The 12,403-nt window shown below is 43.7% G+C and overlaps 1 protein-coding gene across 4 annotated transcripts in view; it reads right to left on the bottom strand.

The window, feature by feature from the left end:
- Positions 1–12,403, bottom strand: part of HRH1 (histamine receptor H1) — a 142,245-nt gene that overhangs the window by 54,030 nt on the left and 75,812 nt on the right. The window contains exon 1 of one of the 4 annotated variants that reach the window (XM_043443028.1): positions 11,220–11,238. The exons of the other annotated variants lie outside the window; for them this stretch is intronic. The gene's annotated coding sequence lies outside the window, so the exon portion shown is untranslated. Of the gene's footprint in view, positions 1–11,219; positions 11,239–12,403 lie in introns of those variants that run through there. 4 annotated transcript variants of the gene reach the window in all.

Consider the following 12,403-nt stretch of genomic DNA (forward strand, 5'->3'; position numbering starts at 1 on the left):
AATGGACTGGTTGGATCTTCTTGCAGTCCAAGGGACTCTCAAGAGTCTTTTCCAACACCACAGTTCAAAAGCATCAATTTTTCAGTGCTCAGCTTTCTTTATAGTCCAACTCTCACATCCATACATGACTCCTGGAAAAACCAAAGCCTTGACTAGACGGACCTTTGTTGGCAAAGTAATGTCTCTGCTTCTTAATAGGCTGTCTAGGATGGTCATAACTTTTCTTCCAAGGAGTAAGCGTCTTTTGATTTCATGGCTACAATCACCATCTGCAGTGATTTCGGAGACCAGAAAAATAAAGTCTGTCACTGTTTCCACTGTTTAGCCCACAGTGCTGAGCACAATGTTATTAGAGAAAGTAAGACATGAGTCAAAAAGAAGCCGTCTCTGATGATGTAATAATTTTCTAACTGAAAGAATGTTCTCTCTTTTTCTTTCCATTTTAATCAGATGTTTGTTATTTTCATCATGCAGTTTATCACTGAGACCAGTATTTCAGAAGTTTTATAAATAATGCTCATTGTGAGGAAGCTGGCCAATACCCTTTGAATTAAGAGGAAATCCCAGATCATGTTTAGGCCATGAGTTTACACTGGGGAGGAGGAAGAAAGAGAAGTGGTAAGGAAAAGATAACAAGTTACTGGCATTTCTTAATACTTCCAACCCTCCTCAGGAACCTGAAGTCACCCTGGGGGTAGGTAGGTGGTTCCTGGCATGGAAGTCAGTGCAAGGAGGCCGTATGGCTTGCCCATGGACCTCAAACAAGTCAAGGGTAGATCAACGTTCCTCCCAAACCTAGACAGTGTATTAAAAAGCAAAGACATCACTTTGCTGACAAAGGTCCATTTAGTCAAAGCTGTGGTTTTTCTAGTAGTCATGTATGGATATGAGAGCTAGACCAGAAAGAAGGCTGAGTGTTGAAGAATTGATGCTTTCGAACTGTGGTGCTGGAGAAGGCTCTGAGAGTCTCTTGGACTGCAAGAAGATTAAACCACTCAATCCTAAAGAAATCAACCCTGAACATCATTGGAAGGACTGATGCTGAAGCTTAAGCTCCAATACTCTGGCCACCTGATGTGAAGAGCTGACTCGTTGGAAAAGACCCTGATGCTGGGAAAGATTGAGGTCAGGAAGAAAAGTGGAGGACAGAGGATGAGATGGTGGGATGGTATCACTGAGTCAGTGGAAATGAGTTTGAGCAAATTCTGGGAGACGGTGAAGGACAGGGAAGCCTGGAGTGCTGCAGTCCATGGGGTCACAAGGAGTCGGACATGACTGAGTGACCAAACAACAATATTCCTCCCACTTCCTCTTCTTCCCAGACCCTGGCATTCTGTAAAGTCCTCCTTCCTGTCCTACATTCACTGAAATTATTGTGAGTCAGGACAGTATGTGGATTCATCTACACAAGAGAATTCCTGAGAGCTGCTGTTGACTGCACGTCACCCCCGATTCTGGGTGGAGAAAGCAGAGCTCAGGAAAGATCCTTTCCCATGGAAGGAATGGCCCGTCGCTGGACTCCCTTCCGGACTCCGAGATGTGCTCTGGTCCTGGCTCCGCCACCACATCACTGGGTGACCTTGGACTGGATGCTCCTCTCGGGGACTCCCTTTATTCATCCATAAACTCCTTCAACAAGCATGCAGTGCAGGCTGGGAGGAGGGCTGGGGGACAGGCAGGTGACTAAGCCATGAACTTGCTCTCCAATCAGAGGAGTGGGGCAAGCAGGGGTCAGGAGAGCTGCCTATGCCAGCAGGCCAGGCGTAGACAACACGGAGGGTGGAGGCCGGTGACTGGGGGGCTGTGGACAGCTCGCATTCATGCTACGACCAAATGGGCCAGCTGCCTCTCAGCTCCCGACATGCTCGCCAAGTGGGAACGTGGGTCCGGTGTTGGCAAAATCTCTTGACTTTTTTTTTTTTTTTTCAAGAGAAGCAGGAAAGATAAAATTATATATGAAATGTGAGCAGGCCAACCAAATCAGCTTCATCTGTTGCCTGGCTGAAGACCATGGCCCATCCATTTGCAACTCCCAATGGATGTCAGTGAGAGGACTTTATGAGACTATAAGATGATACGATCCTATTTGACCTGATTATTTTTCATACGATCAGGCTTTAAAAAAAAAATGCATTGTTTTACTCTAATAAGAAAAGTATTGCTACAGAAAGTTGAAAGCAGATATATTCCTTAATTATTCCTAATACCATTCCCCCAAAGTTAACATTTTGATGTATATTTTGGTATATTTCCTACCAGCCTTATATCTATGCATAAATTAGGTAAATAACATTATATGTGTGTATATGTTTATGTATGTGTGTATGTATGTATATGCTTTCCAGCTGGCACTAATGGTAAAGAATCCACCTGCCAATGCAAGAGATTTAAGAGACGCAGGTTCAATCCCTGGGTTGGGAAGATCTCCTGGAGAAGGAAATGGCAACCTGCTCTAGTGTTTCTGCCTGGAGAATCCCATGGAAAGAGGAGCCTGGCAGGGCAATATGTAACATTATATAAACAAAATGCGTAACATGAATCTCTTCTAAAATTAGGGGGACACTATTTTGGCTGTTTGACTTTGCATCCACTGTTTTTTACTTAACATGACATTGTGTCATTATATATTCTGGAAAAACATGACTTTTAATAGCTATATAAAAATTCTATAATACAGATTTACCATAATTTATACATTTAACTTACACCTGAACATTTGAAGGGAGTTTCTAATTTTTAAAATATATACTAATAAAGGAAGTGCAATGAACATTTTTATATAAAAATATCTGTTCATGTATCTGGTTATTTCCTTAGGATAAATTTCCACAAGTGGAATTCTAGGATCTAAATGCATTAACATTTTTAAGGTTGTTGATATATATACTTAGTTGCTTTTCATAAAAGCTATATTACTTATATTTTCATTATATTCTTAATGACATTGCATACTGTCATTTTAAAAACTGAATGTTAATTTGATGAAGTTAAGTGATATTTCATGGTGATTCTAATTTTACCAGTGAAGTTTGAGCTATTTTCCCCCCAAATGTTTCCTGGCCTTCTGTATTTCTTTTCTAAGTTGTCCTAATGCTCTTTCAAAGAACCATTTCCTATATTATATGCAGGAAAACTTTGCATCATATATTTGTATAACAGTAAAAAAATGAGATGAAATCTAAATGTCCAGCAACATGAAAATATTAAGTCAACAAAGGCACAAGTAGTTGATGGAATATTATGCAGTTATTATAATGTGAGGCTACAGAAGCTTTAGCATTGTGGGGAAACACTCATATGTTAAATGAAAAAGAACAGCTATAAAACTAAATGCGTACCACGTTCCATGTTAACAACCACATAAAAATTCCAATTATAGTCAGAGTTGTGTTTAAGGGTTGGGATCTCTGAAGACATTTTTTTTTTTTTTTTTGGCTTCTATGTTTCAAATGTTTTGTAATTCTGTTGCATAACGTTTTCTGGTTAAGAGAAAAAAATACTTGAAAGACATATTTTCAGTTGTCTTTCCAAATGTGTCTTCCCAGTTTCTTAGGTCTCCCTCTGTATTCCTTTTAAAAACGTCCTTATTTGTGCCACAGGAGATGAACCACTTTTGATTTACTTAAATAAATCTGCTGGCAGTGCAGTCAGCAGAGAAAAAGACAGTTTGTCATCAGTAGCAAGCAGGGCTACAGTAATGACCTTGAAGGTGGGCTATTCCAGGTCTTTGGGTTGCTTCCATCCCCACTCCACACCTCTGAGGCTTGGGAAGAAGGAAGGTCTGGAACTGCATTAGACCTGAGGGGCCTCCAGTAAACGGTGGGGGAGGAGGAGGGAAGAAATAGGCTGTTCCCTATAATCAGAAAGAGGAGGAAGCCCTCCAGACCTCCAGGGTTAGGAATCACCCACGTGAGACCCAGACAGGCACATTTGACAGATGACAAAACGGAAGCACAGAGAGAAGAATTTCAGTCATCAGGAGAAGCAGACTGGGTCTGTGGGATGCCCAGAGAAACCTTAAATAACAACAGCATCATTACTATCACTACTGCTTTTCAAGTACCAGACTCCTTTCCGAGCAGGGTCCCTTTGGATGGCCGCGCTGATCCTCACAATGGCCCAGCGAGGTGGCAGTGCTGGGACTCAGGGCTCCACTGTAGCAGAAGAGGAGACTCAGGTGCAGTGAGGGGGAAGGGAAGGGATATATTCAGCCCCTCTTATGTGGCAAGTGTTTCTGTGTTGCTTGGTTTATTATTTATTTGGACATGCAATAAATTGATTTATGCACAGGGTTAGAAAAAAATGATACTAAAGAAAATAGAGTAAAAACCAAGCCCTGTCCCGCCAGCCACTCAGAACTTATTCCCAGAAGCATCTATCACTCCTTCCTTGGGTGCCCTTCCAGGGCCAGGCTAAGTGCACACAGGCATATGCATTGCAAGCTCTTGGCCTCCTCCTTCCTTCCTTTCTTTCTTTTGTTGTCTCTTACCCACCCTTTATCCAGTCTGGAAAAGGTCAGTTTTCATTCCAGTCCCTAAGAAAGGCAATCCCAAAGAATGCTCAAACTACCGCACAATTGCACTCATCTCACATGCTAGTAAAGTAATGCTCAAAATTCTCCAAGTCAGGCTTCAGCAATACGTGAACCGAGAACTTCCAGATGTTCAAGCTGATTTTAGAAAAGGCAGAGGAACCAGAGATCAAATTGCCAACATCCGCTGGATCATCGAAAAAGCAAGAGAGTCCCAGAAAAACATCTATTTCTGCTTTATTGACTATGCCAAAGCCTTTGACTGTGTGGATCACAATAAACTGTGGAAAATCCTAAAAGAGATGGGAATACCAGACCACCTGACCTGCCTCTTGAGAAACCTGTATGCAGGTCAGGAAGCAACAGTTAGAACTGGACATGGAACAACAGACTGTTTCCAAATAGGAAAAGGAGTACGTCAAGGCTGTATATTGTCACCCTGCTTATTTAACTTATATACAAAGTACATCATGAGAAACGCTGGGCTGGAAGAAGCACAAGCTGGAATCAAGATTGCCGGGAGAAATATCAATAACTTCAGATATGCAGATGACACCACCCTTATGGCAGAGAGTGAAGAGGAACTAAAGAGCCTCTTGATGAAAATGAAAGAGGAGAGTGAAAAAGTTGGCTTAAAGCTTAACATTCAGAAAACTAAGATCATGGCATCTGGTCCCATCACTTCATGGGAAATAGATGCGGAAACAGTGGAAACAGTGTCAGACTTTATTTTTTGGGGCTCCAAAATCACTGCAGATGGTGATTGCAGCCATGAAATTAAAAGACGCTTACTCCTTGGAAGGAAAGTTATGACCAATCTGGATAGCATATTAAAAAGCAGAGATATTACTTTGCCAACAAAGGTCCGTGTGGTCAAGGCTATGGTTTTTCCAGTGGTCATGTATGAATGTGAGAGTTGGGCTGTGAAGAAAGCTGAGCACCGAAAAATTGATGCTTTTGAACTATGGTGTTGGAAAAGACTCTTGGGAGTCCCTTGGACTGCAAGGAGATCCAACCAGTCCATCCTAAAGGAGATCAATCCTGGGTGTTCATTGGAAGGACTGATGGTGAAGCTGAAATTCCAATACTTTGGCCACCTCATGCAAACAGTTGACTCATTGGAAAAGACCCTGATACTGGGAGGGATTGTGGGCAGGAGGAGAAGGGGATGACAGAGGATGAGGTGGCTGGATGGCATCACCGACTCGATGGACATGAGTTTGAGTAAACTCCGGGAATTGGTGATGGACAGGGAGGCCTGGCGTGCTGCGATTCATGGGGTCGCAAAGAGTCGGACACAACTGAGCGACTGAACTGACTGACCCACCCTTTCCTTTCTTTCTTTTGAAAATATTGCTTCTGGGAAAGCATTTTATTATCAGTTTATACAGGCTGGCTTCATTGTTTCCCACAGATGCATAGTAAGCCATATATGGAGAGATGACCATTTATTTAGCCAGTGCCCCAGAGGTGGATATTTATGGCTCCTTCCAAGCTTCTGTTGGGCTTCCCTGGTGGTTCAAATGGAAAAGAATTTGCCTGCAAAGCAGGAGACCCAGGTTTGACCCCTGGGTTGAGAAGATCACCCAGAGAAAGGAATGGCTACCTACTCCAGTATTCTTGCCTGGAGAATTCTATGGACAGAGGAGCCTTCTGGCTACAGTCCATGGGGTCACAAAGAGTCAGACATGACCAAGCAACTAATAAGCAACTAATATTTTCACTTTCACTTTTTCTAAGCTTCTGTCACTTCTGACTCTCCTCAGACGATCATTGGTTCACATAGGCACAAGTTTATCTGGAGGATGGATTTCTGGAAGCAGAATTGCTGGGCCAAACGATTTGCGCATTTAATTTTTTTTTTAAAGATCCAAAGTAATCTCCCTGAAGGCTATAAGTATTTGTACAACATCCACAATTTATGAGGGTATCTGATTCTGCACAACCTTGACAACAGGGTGTTTTGTCTAACCTTAAAATTTTTGCCAGTCTAATATGTTATAATGGTACTTCATTGTAGTTTAATTTACACTTATAATAAGAGAAGTCAAGTATCATTTCACAGGGTTAAACACCATTTGTATTTCCTTTTCACTTTCTTTGACCATTTTTCCTTATGAGGTTGGATTCATTATTATTATTATTGGTTGGTAGGGGCTCTTTATATATTAAGAAAATTAGCTGCTTCTTAGGATTTATGCTTGTCATTATTTTTCCCAAATAACTCATTTGTCTTTTGACTTTGCTAATAGTATTGTGATGAAGACATTTAAAATTTTTAGGTATTAGAATGTATAAAAAATTTCCCTACATTTTAAATTATGCATTAAACCTTGGAAGACCTTCTCCATCTCGGGATTATTTTCAAAATCTCAAGTAGTTGTATTTAAGCTTTAAGAAATCTTACATGCTGAGTCATCTGGAATTAATTCTGGTAAAAGGAGCAAACTGCAGTCCAACTTAATATTTTCCAGGTGTTTCTTCAACTGTTCCAATACCATTTATTGAGTAATTTATTTTTTTACCCCAGCCCAGCAGTTTTGCTGACGGGAGGCAAGTGGCCTGACCTAGTGGAGCCAATTCAATTATAAAACAGCGCCAGAGACACTGGGAATGCCCAGAGACCTGGGAACCTCAAGGGAACCGGACTTTGAAGGCCAATGAAGATTTGCTTACAGAACTTGCATAGGACTGGGGGAAACAGAGACTCTTGTGGGGTACAAACAAAACCTTGGGCCCATCATGATACATGGGAAGGAACAGTGATCCCCACAGGAGACTGAGCCAGACCTGACTGTGAGTGTTTGAGGGTCTCCTGCAGGGACATGGGTCAACAGTGGCCTGCTGCGGGGACAGGAGCACGGGCAGCAGCCATCCTGGGAGGCAGCTGTTGACATAAGTCCTTGTGGAGGTCACCATTAGGTTGGATGGCATCGCCGACTCAATGGACATGAGTTTGAGTAGACTCCGGGAGTTGGTGATGGACAGGGAGGCCCGGCATGCTGTGGTCCATAGGGTTGCAAAGAGTCGGAACCGACTGAGCGACTGAACTGAAATTATTAGCCCTACCATAGAGCCTGTAGACTCCAGACCTCAGGCCAAACAACTAATAGGGAGGGAGCAGAGCCCCACCCATCAGCAGACAATTAAAGATTTACTGAACAAGGCTCTGCCCGCCAGAGCAAACCCCCACAGAGTGTTCCCCACGCCAGTCCCTCCCATCAGGAAGCTTGCACAAGACTCTTAACCTCATCTGTCAGAGGGCAGACAGAAGAAGAACTACAATTCAACAGCCTCCAGAACAAAACCATAATCACAGAGAGCTAACCAAAATGATCACATGTATGACAGCCTTGTTGTGGCTAATGGGCTTGTGTAACTCCACGAAGCTATGAGCCATGCCATGCAAGGCCACCCAAGATGGACAGGTCATGGTGGAGAGTTCTGACAAAATGTAGTCCACTGGAGAAGGGAACTGCAAACCATTCCACTATTCTTGGCTTGAGAATCCCATGAAATCATTTTGCCTTAAGAAAAGGCAAAAGATATGACACCGGAAGATGAACTCTCTAGGATGGTAAGTATCCAATATGCTACTGGGGAAGAATGGAGAAATAGCTCCAGAAAGAGAGCTGGACCAAAGCGGAAATGACACTCAGTTGGTGGTGAAAGCAAAGTCTGATGCTGTAAAGAACAACATTGCATAGGAACTTTGAATGTCAGGTCCATAAATCAAAGTAAACTGGACATGGTCAAGCAGGAAATGGCAAGAATGAACAATGATGTTTTAGGAATCAGTGGACTAAAATAGATGGGAATGGGCAAATTTAATTCAGATGACCATTCTATCTACAACTGTGGGCAAGAATTTCTTAGAAGAAATGGAGTGGCCCTCATAATCAACAAAAGAGTCTGAAATGCAATACTTGGGTGCAATCTCAAAAATGACAGAATGATCTTGGTTCATTTCCAAGGTAAACCATTCAGTATCACACTAATTCAAGTCAATGTCCCAACCACTAATGCTGAAGAAGCTGAAGTTGACTGGTTCTATGAAGACCTACAAGACATTCTAGAACTAACACACACACACACACACACACAAAGATGTACTTTCATCATAGGGAACTGGAATGCAAAATAGAAAGTCAAGAGATACTTGGAGTAACAGGCAAGTTTGGCCTTGGAGTACAAAATGAAGCAGGGCAAAGGCTAAAAGAGTTTTGCCAAGAGAACACACTGGTCATGGCAAACACTCTCTGTCAACAACACAGGAGACGAATCTACACACGGACATCACCAGATGGCCAATACCGAAAGCAGACTGATTACATTCTTTGCAGCCAAAGATGGAGAGGTTCCATACAGTCAGCAAAAACAAGACCGGGAGCTGACTGTGGTTCAGATCATGAACTCTTTATTGCACAATTCAGGCTTAACTTGAAGAAAGTAGGGAAAACCACTAGGCCATTGAGGTATGACCTAAATCAAACCTCTTATGATTATACAGTGGAAGTGATAAATAAATTCAAGGGAATAGATCTGGAAGAGGGAGAGCCTGAAGAACTAAGGATGGAGGTTCATAACATTGTACAGGAGGAGGTGAGCAAAATCATCCTAAAGAAAAAGAAATGCAAGAAGGTAAAGTGGTTTTCGAAGAGGACTTAACAACCCAGAAAACCATGATGGGGTGGTCACTCACCTAGAGCCAGACATCCTGCAGTGTGAACTAAAGTGGGCCTTAGGAAGCATCACTACAAACAAAGCTAGTGGAGGTGATGGAATTACAGCTGAGCTATTTAAAATCCTAAAAGATGATGCTGTTAAAGTGCTGCACTCAATATGCCAGCAAATTTGGAAAACTCAGCAGTGATACTGGACTGGAAAAGGTCAGTTTTCATTCCAATTCCAAAGAAGAGAAATGCCAAAGAAAGTTTAACTACAGTACAATTGCACTCATTTCACATGCTAGCAAGGTAATGCTCAAAATCCTTCAAGCTAGGCTTCAACAGTACATGAACTGAGAACTTTCAGATGTACACGCTGGATATAAAAAAAGCAGAGGAACCAGAGATCAAATTACCAACATCTGTTGGATCATGGAGAAAGCAAGGGAATTCCAGAAAAACATCTACTTCTGCTTCACTGACTATGTGAAAACCTTTGATTGTGTGGCTAACAACAAACTGTGGAAAATGCTTAAAGAGATGGGAATAAAGGCCATCTTACCTGTCTCCTGTGAAACCTGTATGCAGGTCAAGAAGGAACAGTTAGAACCAATCAGACATGAAACAATGAACTGGTTCAAAATTGGGAAAAGAGTACATCAAGGCTATGTTTTGTCACCTTGCTTATTTAACTACTATGCTGAGTATATCATATGAAATTCTGGGCTGGATGACTCAAACTGGAATCAAGATTGCCAGGAGAAATATCAATAGTCTTAGACCTGCAGATTATACTACTCTACTGGTAGAAAGCAAAGAGGAACTAAAGAGCCTATTGATGAGGGTGAAAAAGGAGAGGGAAAGGCTGGCTTAAAACTCAGCATTCAAATAACTAAGATCATGGCATCCAATCCCATCACTTCATGGCAAATAGATGGGGGAAAAGTGGAAAAACAAACAGATTTTATTTTCTTGGGCTACAAAATCACTGCAGATGGTGACTACAGCCATGAAATTAAAAGACACTTGCTCCTTGGGAAAAAAGCTATGACCAACCTAGACAGTGCATTAAAAAGCAGAGACATCACCTTGCCAACAGAGGTCCATCTAGTCCAAGCAATGGTTTTTCCAGTAGTCATGTATGGATATGAGAGTTGGACCAGACAGAAGGCTGGTGCTGAAGAATTGATGCTTTAAAACTGCAGTCCTGGGGAGAAGACTCTTGAGAGTCCCTTAGACAGCAAGAAGATCACACCAGTCAATCCTAAAGGAAATCAGTCCTGAATTTTCATTGGAAGGACTGATGCCGAAGCTGAAGCTCCAATACTTTGGCCACCTGATGTGAAGAACTGACTCACTGGAAAAGACTCTGATGGTGGGAAAGATTAAGGGCAGGAGAAGTCAGGGAACAGAGGATGAGATGGTTAGATAGCATCACCAACTCAATGGACATGAGTTTGAGCAAACTCCAGGAGATAGTGAAGGACAGGGAAGCCTGGTGTGCTGCAGGACATAGGGTCTCTAAGAGTTGGACGCAACTCAGCAACTGAACGTCTTTTCTCCAGTGATTTTCAAAGTCACCTTTTAATATATACCAAATCCCCATATGTATTTGAGTCTATTTCTGGACTCTGTTCTGTGTATCTGTCTGCCTATTTATTCTGAAGCCACTTTCGTACATTATCACATCAAACCAAAACACCCTAGTTGTGCAGGTAAAGCCAAAACCGGGTCTCCTAGCCTGCGCTCCTTTCTCTCCCATAAGTGGGTGGTCTCCTAACGCTGCGGTGGGGTTCAGAGGGGTCAGGGAGGTCCCAGATCCTGACCCCCAAAGCAGGGAGATAAACAGCTTAACACACAGCCTTTCCCTCCTCCCTCCCTCATTCAGAGGCACTGACTGGTCTCCAGACTGGACTCCAGCTTTCTCAGGAGTGAAGTGGTGTGCCCTGGGGTAAGTCAGCTCCCCTCGTGATGCCTCAGCCTCCCATCACCAAAGTGGTAATGATAATAATGACACTTACGTCTCAAGGATGCAATCGTCTGAGGCCTGCAAAGGTGCCACAGTGAGAGCCAAGATGACCGAGGACGCTGCCCCACGGCAGAGATTTACCAGCTGTGCAACATTCTAACAACCGGTGAGTCAGTCTAGAGATCTGTCCACCCAGACTCCAAGGACACAGGACTCACTAGGCCAGGTCGTCCGAAGAGGAGAGGGTGGAATCGGCTCTGACCTCAGAACTGCTGAGCTGTAAAGGGCGTAGCATATTTCCAGGGAAGGCCCCATCCTGCTTGGCACGGGACCTGGGGCCCAGGAGGAGCCCTGCAAGATGGGCAGGAAGGGCAGGGAAGCTAGGCGGGGCGGGAACACCAGGAAGGTGGCTGGAGGTTGAGTTCTCCACACAACACCCAAGACCCAGCGGGTGCCGTTCCCTGGAGGCGCCACCTGCTTGCTTCTCTTTGGAACTTCCATCTGCCCTCACCCTCAGTGCTGTGAGCCCAGGGGAGGCCAGGCCCGGAGCCCAGAAGTCCTGTGAGCAACGCCTCTCAGAACACCCACCTTCCAGAGCAGGAACAGCACAGCCCCCAGGCCATCTGCCCACCCCTCCCGCACTCCAGCACTGCACCTCAGCTTCACAAAGACCGTCACACTCCCTGCCTACATCCTGTGAGCTCCTCCGCGGGGGAGGGATCAATATCATTCCCTTTTTCCAGATGCGCAAACTGAGATTCAGATGGAACGCACGAACGGCCCAAAGTCAAAACGGACAGCAAGTGGCAAAGTTAGAAATCTGGTCTTTTCAGCCTAAAAACCTGACCACAAGGAGCTCTGGATGGCCGAAGTGGACTGTCTGTTTAGTTCATCTGCCTGTTCAGCAAACTCTCATTGAGCGTCAGCTTTATCTTTGGCAAATGGAATAGTTGCTGAGTGGCAGGGGCTTCCTAGGCGGCTCAGTGGTAAAGAGTCTGCGTGCAATGCAGGAGACCCGGGTTCGATCCCTGGGTCAGGAAGATCTCCTGGAGAAGGCAAGGGCCACCCACTCCAGTATCGTTGCCTGGAGAATCCCATGGACAGAGAAGCCTGGTTGGTTACAGTCCATGGGGTCACAAAGAGTCAGACACAACTGAAGCGACTTTGCACGCACGCACAGAGACAGATAAGAAACATTTCTTGTTCAAAAGGACCAAATACAATAACTATTCTATG

The sequence above is a fragment of the Cervus canadensis genome, chromosome 22 (assembly GCF_019320065.1).
Source record: "Cervus canadensis isolate Bull #8, Minnesota chromosome 22, ASM1932006v1, whole genome shotgun sequence".
NCBI lineage: Eukaryota > Metazoa > Chordata > Mammalia > Artiodactyla > Cervidae > Cervus > Cervus canadensis.